Source organism: Arachis ipaensis, chromosome B08, assembly GCF_000816755.2.
Source record: "Arachis ipaensis cultivar K30076 chromosome B08, Araip1.1, whole genome shotgun sequence".
Classification (NCBI taxonomy): Eukaryota; Viridiplantae; Streptophyta; class Magnoliopsida; order Fabales; family Fabaceae; genus Arachis; species Arachis ipaensis.
Genome location: NC_029792.2, coordinates 33,297,063 through 33,312,315, shown reverse-complemented (window position 1 = coordinate 33,312,315; position 15,253 = coordinate 33,297,063).

The window sequence follows — 15,253 nt, the reverse complement described above, 5'->3', positions numbered from 1 at the left end:
AGGATGGTGAGGATCAAAGAACCTGATGAAAATCGTTCTCAGACAAAGCTTAGGAGGACGGGTACATCTATGACATGTATCAAACAAATATGAGAATACATGTTACTGAAATTTGATTAGTGAGTTATGTTTAATGTGTTTAATGGAATAGGTTGTAATGGGTGAATATTAATCTGGTGAATGTGATTCATTTTGATTGAATACATGCTACTATTTTTCTGATTTTTTTCTTGAAATATTTTGTGTTTAATGTGTTTAGTGGAATAGGGTGTAATAGGTGACATTTAATCTAGTGAATGTAATTCATTTTGTGAGAATACATGATGTTGTTTTAGTTGTGCATTAGATAGGATACTTAGTGGGTTGCAAGGGGATTCCTTAATGAATTGTTTGTCTAGTGGGGAGAAATTATTTTTCTGTGTTAATTTTGGACTTTAGGAAAGTAATAAACGGTGTGAATTAGTTGTTTCATTTGGTTCTACAATTAACATAGTAGCAAGTAGTGCACTTTAGTACTTTGTGATGGAGAGTTGTTCATAATTTATTGATGATATATTTTCGATTTATTGTGTTTCCATAAAAAAATTAGGTATCACTTTTTAAAGTTTTTCAGTGTTTTACAGATGGCTATGTATTGTGCCATTGTGGTTATGCTTTTTAAGCATTGACAGCTGCAAAGTAAAGACTTTTGGTTTAATTTACTTATAGCCATATAAGTGAAAGTATAAGGAAAAAGGAAAAACGAGGAAAAAGGAAAAACATTGAAGAACAGAAATCTTAGTGAAATCAGAAATATGAACCTATTATAGGAGAGAAGACAAGGGTATACAAGTAATTTCATAATTTACTAACGTTTTTTACGTTTAATGTTAACAGGGACTAAAATGAAAAAAAAATGTATAGGGATCCAATTGAAAAGAAAAAAAGTATAGAAATCTAACTGAAAATTCGGTGAAACTATAGAGACCTGTAGAGTAATTAAACCTGGCTTTTTTTAAATTTTCAACTTTAATAGATTTATTCACAATAATATCCGTTAATAGAATTATCTTTATTTTAAAAAACAAGTCACATAATGAGCACATATATGAGAGTACAAAATAAAATAAGTAAATTTAATAACAAAAAAATTTAAAAAATGAAAGAAATATCTTTGGAAATTACATAATTGTTAGTTTCTTTTATATATTTTTCAGCGCTAATAACTCTTTTATATAAAAAAAAAAGAAAAAAAAACTTTTGGCTTTGCAGGCCGACCTGCTCTACTAAAACATGAAGGTTTGTGGTGCGAAATTTAGAATGTCCACAACTGCACCAGCACTAGGTCGTCCAAGTAATACCTCAGGAAAGTGAGGGTCGATCCCATGAGGACTGAGGAACTGAGCAACAATGGTCAATTGATTAGTTTAGTCAGGCAAACAGAAAAATGGTTTTGTGGTTTTCAAAAGCATTAAATAATAAAACAAGATTAAAGAAAGCAAATAGAGAGTTTGGTATAGAAATCAATGAGGAAAACAGTTACGGTATTAGAGATGTTTACTTTTCCAGATTTAGGTTTCTTAACAACTATTTTAATTATGCAAGATTCATTTCAGGACAAATTGTAATTAACTAAACCATAATCTCTTAGTGATTTAGTCTCCTCTAACCTTCATCAACCGCCAATCTCTTGGTCAGTTGATTCCAATTAGAGGGTTAAGTTCAAATCTAGTTTATCGCCACAGAAACCCTAATTATCCAAGCTAAACAGATTATATGTCACGTATCCATATTAGTTCAAGCAATTAGCAATTTAGGAGGAATTTACTTTCAAGTTGTTTCCAGGTGAGAGACCTCTCCCGAGGGTCACAAGAACTCATCTAGAATAAGGGCCAAACTCTTGTTCCACCCAGATTCATAAATTAAGAACGAAAGTAATCCTTGAAACTGAACTAGTATATTAATGAAAATAGAAAAGTAATTAGTCTTAATCCATAGAAATAAATAGAGCTTCTAATCTTAACCAAGGAGGTTTAGTGGCTCATGACTTACAGAGAAAAACTAGGGTTAAGAAAAGTCTGGAAGAGAGAAGATCCGAAGGACCCTATAATGGGTGAATATTTTCTGTTTTATATCTAACCTAATTTGATTTGAAAATAAAATAAAATAATAAATTCTAAAAGTAAAAGATATTGTTTATAAACAAAAATTACAAAAATAAAAGATAAGATAACTAATAAAGGCTAAATCCAATTAGAAATGCTCCAAGAATGGGCTTTCAACTCGGGCTGCCTGGCGCTAAACGCCAGTTTGGGCGTTTAGCTCCCAAGGAGGGCAGGAGTCTTGTTGCTTTGTGGGCTTGCTGGTGCTAAACGCCAGCTTGGTGTTTAGCGCCCAAGAGGGGGCAGCTCCAAATCTTTTTCAAACTGCTCCGAATTTCACCTGAAATCATAAAAACACTAAAACAACTCAAAGTAGCATCCAAAGAATATTTTTGAACTAAAATAATATGAAACTTAATAAAATTCTAACTAAAAACAACTAGAAAATAAAGGAAAAAAGAGTACAAGATGCTCACGCATTAGTTTGGCGTTGAGAGTTTCACTACAAGAAAATGCTGAGTATTGTCAGATTTATCGTTGGATTTAGCGTCAAACACTACCGGCGGATTTGGCAATAAATTCGTTGGGTAAAAAATTACCGTCGGATTTGGCGTGATCATTACCGCGGGTAATCCAAATTAGTGAATGCAGCGTTTTGGTCATTCGCAAAGCGTTACCATCCGATGGTAATCTTGCCCTAAATTTGAATCACGAACCCTCTCCCCCTCATTTCTGAACTACTTTCTCCCTAACCTTCTCCTTTATCTCTCTCTCCTCGTCTCTCCTTCCCTCACAAACCACCTCCGATAGCCCCTCCACCAATGTCGGCCACCACCAATAATGTTCAAGGACTGTGTGGACTGCTTCCATCGCGTTGGTTTCTCTATTGTCATTGTTTTAATCGCTCCCGCCATTGCTGCTGCCGCCACTGTTGCCATCGTTGTCGCCGCTGCTCCCTATGTCGCTGAAGCTGCCTTCTTCCTCCCTCCAGGTATATTGTCCTTCTTCTTGTTCCTACTATTTTTTTAATTTATTTTAAAATAAACCCTAATGCAGTCCTGCCGGTTGGTCATCGCCGCCACTTCGCTGTCTGTGCTGCCACCACGCTAGAAAAGTTCTTTGTGCCGCCACTATCTCTCCAGGTAACTCACCAATTATTTTTGGGTAGTTAAACCCTAAATCATAATTTATCTAATTTTAATTTGTTATGTATTAGAAAATTTGCAATTAGGATGTTTGTATTAGAGATTTAAACATTTTTCAGACTTAGTTCATGTATTAGTTAAGATTTAGGGTTTTTTAATTCTGTTTTGATTTAGGGTTTTTTAAAACTCTGTTTTGATGATTCTATGTTTGAAATTTTGTTTATGATTTTGATTTTGAATTTCTTTTTGATGATATTATTTTGATTTCTATTTATTGTTTTGATTTCTGTGTATTGTTCTACAAGTGTAAGATCTCCAATTGCATTATTCTAATTTTTGTTCTGGTGTTGTTTAAGCTAATTTTTCTGAGTTAATTAGTTGATTGTTGTTAATTGTCTAAGTTAATTTTAACTTGTTTATTTTCTGAATTAATTACGGACTTATTGTTTATTGTTGTTAATTTTCTAAATTTATTATTATCTAAGTTAATTATCTTATTATTTAATTAGTTGATTGTTGTTAATTGTCTGAGTTAATCTTAACTTTTTTATTTTTTGAGTCAATTATTGGCTTATTGTTTATTGTCGTTAATTTTCTAAGTTTATTATTATCTGAGTTAATTCTTTTCGGAGTTAATTAGTTGATTGTTATTAATTATTTGAGTTAATCTTTTTTGGTAACTCCAGGTAACTCACCTTTTTTGGTGGGTTCGACCCGTTTTCACTACAAAAAAATGCTAAGACCCGTCGGATTTAGTGTCAGACGTTAGCAGTGATTTTTTCAAAAAATTTACCGTCAGATTTGGTAATAAATTTGTCACCTTAAAATATTACCATCAGAGTTGATGTTCTAACGGTAGATTTTGGAAGAAAAAAAAAGAAATTTTGGCGTGCTAGCCACCGTCGGATTTACCGGCGAGTAAATTCAACGCTGAACCTTGTTTAGTGAAACGTTGCGTTTTAGTTACATGCACCACATTATAGTCAGATTAATCCACCAGTAAATTCGACGGTAATTGTGCCCTAAATTCGAATCGTGAACCCTCTCTCCCTTCATTTCGAATTACAATCTCTCCCTCTCTCCTCACCCTCTCTCTCTCCCTCTCTCTCTAACCCTTTCGTCTCTCTGCATTAACAACGTCTCCAGCAGCCCCATCTCATCATCCATCTCTCCTTCATAGAAGCTTCAACGCAACTCCGCCTACTCGTCTCCCACTCTCTCTCTTTCTAACCATGTCGTTTCACCCTTAACACGGCATCTCCGGCAGCCCCCTCTGGTCATTTGTCTCTTCTTCAAGCGAGCTTCGATGTAACTCCGATGACCGATGACTGCCGTCTCTGGCTTCGAAAACAACATAATGCCACTACAACTCTTTTCCTTTTCTTCATTTTTTTCTGTTTTTGCAATTCAGATTCTTAATCAAATCTCTATCAATTCTGTTACTATTGCGCTGCCGCCACTGGAAAGGCTGCCACCGCCACTGCTCGAACCGCCCAATTCTGTCTTCTCTTTTCTAATTGCATTGCATTCCAGGTTTTCATTGAATATGTTTAACAATCTATTTAATTTCTTATTAGTTAATCTTAATTTTAATTAGTTAGTTGAATTTTAGTAATTAGTTGAATTTTAGTAATTAGTTTAGTTAGATTAGTTTCTGTTTTAATTTATTTTAAGTGGTTAGGTTAGGATAATTTAGATAGATTGATAGGTTATGATCTCTGCTCAACGTGTTTGAAATTGTTATCCGAGATTGCTAATTCTTGTTGCTGGGATTATTTGAATTAGTTTGAATTATTAATTCTGTATTTTACTATTAATTTGGCTTAGGAATTGTTGTTGAATTTGCTTGAGCAATACTTAACTGTTTTCATGATTCGCTGGTTGTTGTTCTTTTGTTAGGAAATTACTCTTTTAATGCTTATTTTGCTAATTCATATCGCTGCTAGAACTGCTGGTTTATGCTAATTAATTACAATGTTTTGCCGTATGCATTGCTAGTGATATTTCATTATGTTATTTTGTGATTTTTTGAGTTTGCATTTCAAATTTTTTGGATTGTTAGAATGCTTTGAAAAATTAGAATGCTTAGAGAAGTTGTTAGAATGCTTTGAAAGTTAGAATGTTTTGAAAAATTGTTAACAAAGTTGAATGCTTTGAGAGTTAGAATCTTTGTTAGAATGCTATGAAAGATAGAATACTTTGAAAAGAAAAAAAAAGATAGAAAATAAGATAAAGTAAAGTTAGAATGCTTTGAAAGTCTAATTTAATTATTTTGAAACTAAAACACTATTAAATTTCCTTTTTTTGTTTGCTAAACTAAACCACTTTCGAATTATTTGTTATTTCTTGAGTTTCTTCTTATGTTATTATTTATTAGTTTTTGTTTTGTTATTAATATATTATTAATATATTCACTGTACAAACATGACGACAGGCAGCAGAGGTAGGTCAAGTGGGACACATGGTCATGGTAGAGCGCGGGCTTTGTAACAACCACCCCTTCTAGAAACAAAATTAAATTCAAAATTTGAAAATCAGTTAGGAGATATGCTTAGAATTTTAAATTTATGGATAGGAATCTAGTAACCACCCTCTGTTTGAAATTAAAATTTTTCCAACCACCCTATCCCCAAATGTATATAAATAGGGGTGCACCTATAGGTAGAAAATCACTCATCTCAAATACCAAATCCTCTCCCTTCTCTCTCTACAAAAATATATTCTGTGTGCAAACACAAGAGGCAACCTCAAAGAAGCGTTAGAAAAAAAAAAGAGTAGGGAATTATGCCTTTCTCACTTTATGTTGGCATGTAGTATGCTCTAGTTATTTTTCTTCCATCCATGCATGGTTACTATCTTTCATGTGTCTTATGGCATTAAGTACCTTTTTCTCATCCCTTATCCATATTGACCATGTCTATCTATTTTTGTCATTCATAATCTCTTGATTCATGAGTACATACAATTCTACCATGTTTTATTTAATTATTTAACATATCCTAATTTTATCCGATGCATTTACATGACTTTTCATATCATTATATCATCAATGTTCCTTTAATGTTGAGAGTACATACCTTTCTACCATGTTTTATTTAACTATTTAATATACCCTAATTCTACCATGTGCATTTACATGATTTTTCATGTCATTATATCATTAATGTTTCTTTAATGTTGAGAGTACATACCTTTCTACCATGTTTTATTTAATTATTTAGTATATCCTAATTTTATCCGATGCATTTACATGACTTTTTATATCATTATATCATCAATGTTCCTTTAATGTTGAGAGTACATACCTTTCTACCATGTTTTATTTAACTATTTAATATACCCTAATTCTACCATGTGCATTTACATGACTTTTCATATCATTATATCATTAATGTTTCTTTAATGTTGAGAGTACATATCTTTCTACCATGTTTTATTTAATTATTTAGTATATCCTAATTTTATCCCGTGCATTTACATGACATTTCATATCATTATATCAATTATGTTCCTTTAATGTTGAAAGTATATACCTTTTTACCATGTTACATTTAATTATTTAGTATATCCTAATTTATCCATCTTCATGAATGCTTCTTGTATGACCCTCTTTTTATGTATGCTTAAAGTAACCTTGATTGTAAATTGAACTGAGGGAATGATCCTTCGGTAAGGGAAGGTGACCCCCAAAGACAAGATATCGATATGATCCTTCGGTAAGGGAAGGTGATCGATCGAGATGATCCTTCGGTAAGGGAAGGTGATCGCCAAAATGTTTGGGATAAGAACCTTCGGTAAGGGAAGGGGACTCCCACTTTTTATAACGGTTTGAGCTCAATACCTTCCATAAAAGTTATAAGTTAAGAAAGGAGAAAGCATGAATGAAAGTTTGATTTTTTTATGTTTTTTTAAGATTTATTTATGATTATGTTGATGTTACTTAAGATGTTATCCTTCTATTTTCTTTCTATGTTCTTTCCTTTTTACCTAAATGTTTTATGCTTTACAAGAGGTTCATACTACATGCCATATCATACGCCCCTTTTTAAAAATTCCGCACGTGGGCTGGAGATAGATATGGAGGTGTTGCATAGCACTCCTACTGAGACTTAAGTTCTCATCCCTTTTCTTTTTCCATACTGTCTCCAGAGGAACATGGCACAGCGGATAGAGACGACGCAGTGCCCCCCGAAGGTAACTTCTGAGTATGACCCCTCGAAGCACGCGTGGGTAGTTGCGACCACTACTACCGTGCTCCAAACTATCTACTTAGGTCGAGAGTTCGTAGAAAGAGAACCCCAGCTGCCTGTCGAGTCTTAGTTCATCCCGCACAACGAAACCGGATCTTCACTGCGCGAAAAGGTGTTGGAGGAAAACCACTGGTACCTCGATTCGTGAATAACTGAAGGGTCCTAATCAAGGATAGGATAGGACACAAGTATAAGAGCCTCTTCGATGAAATTAGTTAGAACATATTAGTTTTTTTTCTTTGTTTAATTACCTCCAAGCATTTTATTTTGAACCGTACTCATGGATAAGTTTATTATTGCATATTTATCAACGTTTTAGTACTACTTGTTTTCCTCTTCACGCGTACTTCCTCCCTTACTTGCGTAACGATTAAGTTCAGTCTCTTTCTCTATCGAGTGTGGCATCTTATTTAAAGACCCTCAAGGATAGAATATAACTTAGGGTGTTACATTAATGGTATCAGAGCAAAGTCGATCCTAGGAATCCTATCTTAGGATGTACGACTAATAAAACTTCTCCCTATGGTTATCCTTGAATAGGAAACCTATGGCAAGCCGTGGACGCCCACGTGGCTCGAGGTCGAGCTCATCAAACCTAGCAAAGCGCATGAAGGATATGGCCAAGGCAATGAAGGAGCAGGCCCAAGCCACCACTCTGATGGCCCAACAACTGTCCACTGGGGACAGGGATCCCAATATTCCCAGGCTGGAGGTGGGACAGACCCGTACAACTTTTGCTGACTTCAAGAAGATTGGTCCGCCTGAGTTCCGTGGAGCCCTCGACCCTGATATGGCAGAAGAATGGCTGACGGAAATGAAAAAGGTATTCACAATTTTTCCATGCACTGAGGAGCAGCAAGTGAGCTACACTACCTTCATGCTCAAAGCTGATGCCGAATTCTGGTGGGATGGAGCAAGACGGTTGTTGGAGGATGTTGGAACAGATATTAGTTGGGCCACCTTCAAAGAAGCTTTCTACAAGAAGTACTTTCCCCTTTCTGTTCGAGAGTCCAAGGAGATGGAGTTTCTTCAGCTGAGGCAAGATAGGATGAGTATTGCAGAGTACACAGAGAAGTTCGAGAGACTCTGCAAATTTTCCGCCATGTATAAGGCTAATCCAGATGAAAAGTGGAAGTGTATGAAGTATCAAGGAGGGCTCAGGGCAGAAGTCCTAACCGCTATAGCCCCACTGGAAATCCAGGAGTTCTCCTCCCTCGTTAGCAAGTGCCAGGTGGTCGAAGAATGCACCAAAAAAACTAGCATCGGAAAGAAGCGAGGCTTTCAAGAAAAGGCAACTGAATCAACAATCATCTCAGCAGCCGCCACAGAAGAAGACCCTTCTTGGAAAACCTACAGGAAAGCAACCTCAACAGGGCACGGATCGCCAGGAACCTCCCACTGATGCCTCACCAAACACCACCGAACTCAAGGAGTGTGCTTCATGCGGGAAGCAACATAGGGGTAGGTGCCTTGCCGGGTAAAATATCTGCTTCCGGTGCTTTCAACCAGGGCATATCGCCAGGGAATGCCCAGCAGTTCTCCCACCCACTGCCAATCCACCATAGCGTCAAGGGCGAGTCTTTGCCCTCAGCAGCGAGGAAGCCTACGAGTCAGAAGATCGAATCGAGGGTAAACGCACAATTAATGGAATCCTTTAACCATCCTAGATGATACTGGTACTTCTCTTTCGTTCATATCTCTCTCCGCTACTAGTAAGATTAGCTAACCCATGTCCAAATCACTATGCATCCTACTAATGACCTTTATCGACCAAATTAGGATGTAGAATTTGGGGACAAATTCTTTTTTTATGGGGGTGATAATGTAACAACCACCCCTTCTAGAAACAAAGTTAAATTCAAAATTTGAAAATCAGTTAGGAGATAGGCTTAGAATTTTAAATTTATGGATAGGAATCTAGTAACCACCCTCTGTTTGAAATTAAAATTATTCCAACCACCCTATCCCCAAATGTATATAAATAGGGGTGCACCTATAGGTAGAAAATCACTCCTCTTAAATACCAAATCCTCTCCCTTCTCACTCTACAAAAATATATTCTGTGTGCAAACACAAGAGGTAAGCTCAAAGAAGGGTTAGAAAAAAAAAGAGTAGGGAATTATGTCTTTCTCACTTTATGTTAGCATGTAGTATGCTCTAGTTATTTTTCTTCCATCCATGCATGGTTACTATCTTTCATGTATCTCATGGCATTAAGTACCTTTTTCTCATCCCTTATCCATATTGACCATGTCTATCTATTTTTGTCATTCATAATCTCTTGATTCATGAGTACATACATTTCTACCATGTTTTATTTAATTATTTAACATATCCTAATTTTATCCGATGCATTTACATGACTTTTCATATCATTATATCATCAATGTTCCTTTAATGTTGAGAGTACATACCTTTCTACCATGTTTTATTTAACTATTTAATATACCCTAATTCTACCATGTGCATTTACATGACTTTTCATATCATTATATCATTAATGTTTCTTTAATGTTGAGAGTACATACCTTTCTACCATGTTTTATTTAATTATTTAGTATATCCTAATTTTATCCCGTGCATTTACATGACTTTTCATATCATTATATCAATTATGTTCCTTTAATGTTGAAAGTATATACCTTTTTACCATGTTACATTTAATTATTTAGTATATCCTAATTTTATCCATCTTCTTGAATGCTTTTTGTATGACCCTCTTTTTATGTATGCTTAAAGTAACCTTGATTGTAAATTGAACTGAGGGAATGATCCTTCGGTAAGGGAAGGTGACCCCAAAGACAAGATATCGATATGATCCTTCGGTAAGGGAAGGTGATCGATCGAGATGATCCTTCGGTAAGGGAAGGTGATCGCCAAAATGTTTGGGATAAGAACCTTCGGTAAGGGAAGGGGACTCCCACTTTTTATAACGGTTTGAGCTCAATACCTTCCATAAAAGTTATAAGTTAAGAAAGGAGAAAGCATGAATGAAAGTTTGATTTTTTTTATGTTTTTTTAAGATTTATTTATGATTATGTTGATGTTACTTAAGATGTTATCCTTCTATTTTCTTTCTATATTCTTTCCTTTTTACCTATATGTTTTACGCTTTACAAGAGGTTCATACTACATGCCATATCATACGCCCCTTTTTAAAAATCCCGCACGTGGGCTGGAGATAGATATGGAGGTGTTGCATAGCACTCCTACTGAGACTTAAGTTCTCATCCCTTTTCTTTTCCCATACTGTCTCCAGAGGAACATGGCACAGCGGATAGAGACGACGCAGTGCCCCCGAAGGTAACTTCTGAGTATGACCCCTCGAAGCACGCGTGGGTAGTTGCGACCACTACTACCGTGCTCCAAACTATCTACTTAGGTCGAGAGTTCGTGGAAAGAGAACCCCAGCTGCCCGTCGAGTCTTAGTTCATCCCGCACAACGAAATCGGATCTTCACTGCGCGAAAAGGTGTTGGAGGAAAACCACTGGTACCTCGATTCATGAATAACTGAAGGGTCCTAATCAAGGATAGGATAGGACACAAGTATGGGAGCCTCTTCGATGAAATTAGTTAGAACATATTAGTTTCTTTTCTTTGTTTAATTACCTCCAAGCATTTTATTTTGAACCGTACTATTGGATAAGTTTATTATTTCATATTTATCAACGTTTTAGTACTACTTGTTTTCCTCTTCACGCGTACTTCCTCCCTTCCTTGCGTAACGATTAAGTTCAGTCTCTTTCTCTATCGAGTGTGGCATCTTATTTAAAGACCCTCAAAGATAGGATATAACTTAGGGTGTTACAGCCTTCCACCGAATCCCCCAGTGCTGTCTAGTCATCGCCCTCTACCCTGGCTACCCCATCAACCCCTGTGATGTCACAGGCGGGTCCATCAGACCAGTAATTTATCATGGTCCCAAACCCAAATTGGGTGCCACTTCCTGCTACGCTCCCTGTAGATACAACGACAACGTCGACAGAGCCTGCGGTGAGTGATACCTCCAATGCCCCCGAGCAGGATGCCGCGCCACCACCGTCTGTCATTCGGCTGCGGATTTTCCCGATGGCATGCAGTTGTGAGTTTAATTTTTTAATATTAAGTTTGTTTATGTTAAGTTTGTTTATGTTAAGTTTGTTTATCTTGAGTTTATTTATCTTATGTGTTTGTTAATGTGCAGTTTGTTCTCTGACAAGTTTGCACCAAACCCCAATGCTTGCACACAGGAGATATCCGAGGTCATTAAGTTCATGTACGACCACCAATGACCGACCTACATGCATATCCCTGTTGAGACCAGAGAGCACTAGTTTCAGAAGTGGGCGATAAAGACCCAATTTGGTTAGAATTAATTTACTATATTTGAACTGTATTTGAACTGTATTTTATTCCAACTAACTAATATTGGTGAATCACTTTGTGCAGTTGAAATTCATATGGTATGTGGAGCATAACCTCATGATACGGAAGATCTGTGACCACCGGGCAGCCAAACATTTTCAGCAGATGATGAGAGATGTTCGTCAGGGGAAAGACCATTTGACATCGTGGATCCATCCAAACATCAAGAGTGAACTGGAGGCTCATTTTAGAGATAACAAGGGTTTCAAGCATCGCCATCTAACGAACATCGCCAACAGGGCTTCGCCCAGGTCATTGAGGTATACGGGTGGGTCAGCGACCTTCATGAAGTAGAAGACGAGACTGGTAAGAATTAGTTTTTTAATTGGTCCAATTATTTTATAAGTTGCTTGTTCTGTTGATATATACTTATATAGTCCTGTATGAACTGAACAAAGCTGAGAAGATATAAAAATGCTTCGTTAGTTTAATTTCTTTTTTGATTATCAAGTTACTTAAGTAGTTAGTAGAGTTTAGTTAGTTTAATTTTCAGTTTTAGTGGATTTATGTGGTTCGGATAGGGTAGAATGGGTTAGATTAGGCTTTGAGATTGCTGGAAAATGTTGGATTATTAAGTTGTTTGCTGATTCTTGCTTAGTTTAATATGATAGAGAAAATTAAAACAAGAATTTTGACATTAATTTTAATGAATTTGGTCCAAGATTGGGCCGAACGAGTCGAACCGAGCCCGTATTGGGCCCAAGGCCCAACCCATCTCAGCCCAAGACACTTAGGCTACGTTTGTTTCTGAGAACAGGACAAGACAAGACACTGAGAACAAGACATAAAGGACAGAGACACAAAATTTTGTGTTTTTGTATCCTGTTTGGTAATAAACTAGAACAAATTATGAAAATCTAATTTATTCTCATTTTTTTTATTCAAAAAATTTGAGACAAAAATATAATAATAAAAAAATATAATTATAAAAATTAACAAGAACAATGAAAGAAAAAATGAAAAATAAGTTGTGTCCCTTGTTAGTGTCTTTGTGTCCTTCGTGTCAGGATGGACACAAAATACACTAATTCAGTGTCTCTGGACACATTGTCTTTGTCCATGTCTCCTCTGTTAAACACGATTTTGTGTCTCAGTGTCCTATCTCTGTAAATAAATGCAGCCTTGAAGAACACCCTCTCTCATCTCTCAATCATCAAACACGCTGCAAACAAAATTGGGCAAGGGAAGAACACAATTCCAAACTTAAAACCCTCACTTGATCTTCAAATTCTTGTAACTTTTGATCCGGAGCTCCGATCGCTGATGATTGGACTTTTGTGTGTTTAGAATTCACAATAAATTCTCGTTGCAATATAATTTCTAAACCAACATAAATCCTTTCATACAAAAGATTGTTTGTCATTAAAACAAACCCCTAAATTTATAAACCGAAGTATTGAACCTCGGGTCGTTCTCCCTAGAAATTACAATAGAGTGTTCTTGTTATTGGTTATGGGTCGTATATTGGGGTTTTTGAGATAGGAGACAAGAAATGTAAAATGTAATAAAAATAAACTAGCAACTAACAAAAATCTTGGCAAGGTATGAGAACTAGAAGTCCTATCCTAGTTATCCTCCTCAATTGTGACCACAATTATCCATTGCTACCACTTAGTTAACCACTAACTATGAAGGAAAGTCAAGTGGATGAATCAACTTGATTCCACAAGTCCTAGCCAACTCCCAAGGGAAAGACTAGCTTTAGTGGTATCCAAATCAATTAGCAACTTCTAATTATCAATCAACAAGGGAATTAGATAACTCAAGCGTCACTAATTACTCTACCAAAGCCAAGAGGAACAAAATCTACACTAAAATCCAACCAAGCATTTCATCAAACGCTTGGAAGGCATAAAAGGAAAGCATAGTAAAAAGTGCAAGGAAAGTAAATCTACACTACTCAATTACAAGAAATTAAACAACAACAAATCAAGTGAACAATAAAGGACCATGAATCATAAATTGCATTAAAGGAAAATGGAAGAATAAAAATGCATCAACATAAAAGCAAGGGATTACAAGAATTAAAAGCAAAATTAGAGAGAGAAAAGGTAGAAGGAGAAGAATTACAAAGAGAAAAGTAAATCAAAGCATGAAATTAAACTAGATCTAAGAGTTCCTAATATAGATCTAACCTACTCCTAATTCTAGAGAGAAGTGAAAGCTTCTCTTTCTAGAAACTAACTAAAGGCATGTGAAAACTAAAATAAAACTAAACTGATGACTAGATGTCTCATCCCCCTTCAATCCTTGGATCAAATAGCATCAGAAATGAGTTGGATTGGGCCCACAAGGCTTTAGAATTTGCTGGCCACGTATTGCTTTAAGTCACTACAAGAAAAATACCCATTCAGCCACACTTTTTTTAAGCTACATTTGAAAAGCGTAGCCTATTCTATGAATAGGCTATGCTTTTCTCCGTGTTGCCTTTTTATAAGAGAAAAAGATACACAATTACAGCATCATTTAAAAAGTGTAGCCTTAGGTATTATAGAAATCACTTATAAAGCGTAGCCGTAGGTTAATATCTATAAGTTCACTTTTCATATCAAAGAAGACGCTTATAGAGGGTAGCTTATTTATTAAATTTTGGGTACATTTTAAAAGCGATGCCTAATGTATCTAGAGTAAAAAATTTGATACTTAGTGAATTTTTTTTCCTCTTTTTCCTGAAAGCAAACTCACACTCAGTAAAATTTTTGTCATTCCCTCCAAATCTCACTCATCACCTTCGTCCCCTTTCGTAAACCCTCATCAGAAAGCTCACTCATCACCTTCATCACCTTCATCGCGAAGTAGAAGCCCTGCCTCCAAAGCTCACCATCGTTGCCCCCCTCTCACTCTCGCTCTCGCCATTGACCCTCTCACTATGATGACAAGTCATCTTAGCCTAGTTTCACTAGCCTTTTTCTTTTGTTTTTAATTGAATTATGCACTTTCTTGAGCCAAAAGTAAGCCAATTTGGTAGATTTTCATGTTTCCTTTGATTTAATCAACCATGTATGAATTCATGCTATTTCATGAGGTTTTATGCTATAATTGTCATATATTATGAAAGAATGAATATCTCATGATTTTGAGCATAGCTTTGATGTGTTTGGTTGATTAATGATAGGTGAAGAAAGCTTGGAGAAAGGTTGATGCAAGAAGGAATGGCTAGGAGGAATGACTTGAGTCTTGGATAAATTATGAACCAGGAAGCAAAAGCTGGAGCAAAAGTTAGCCCCAAACTTTTTGGCTAACTTTTGGGCAAAAGCTGGAGCAAAAGTTAGCCCCAAACTTTTTGGCTAACTTTTGGGCAAAAGCTGGAGCAAAAGTTAGCCCCAAACTTTTTGGCTAACTTTTGGGCAAAAGCTGGAGCAAAAGTTAGCC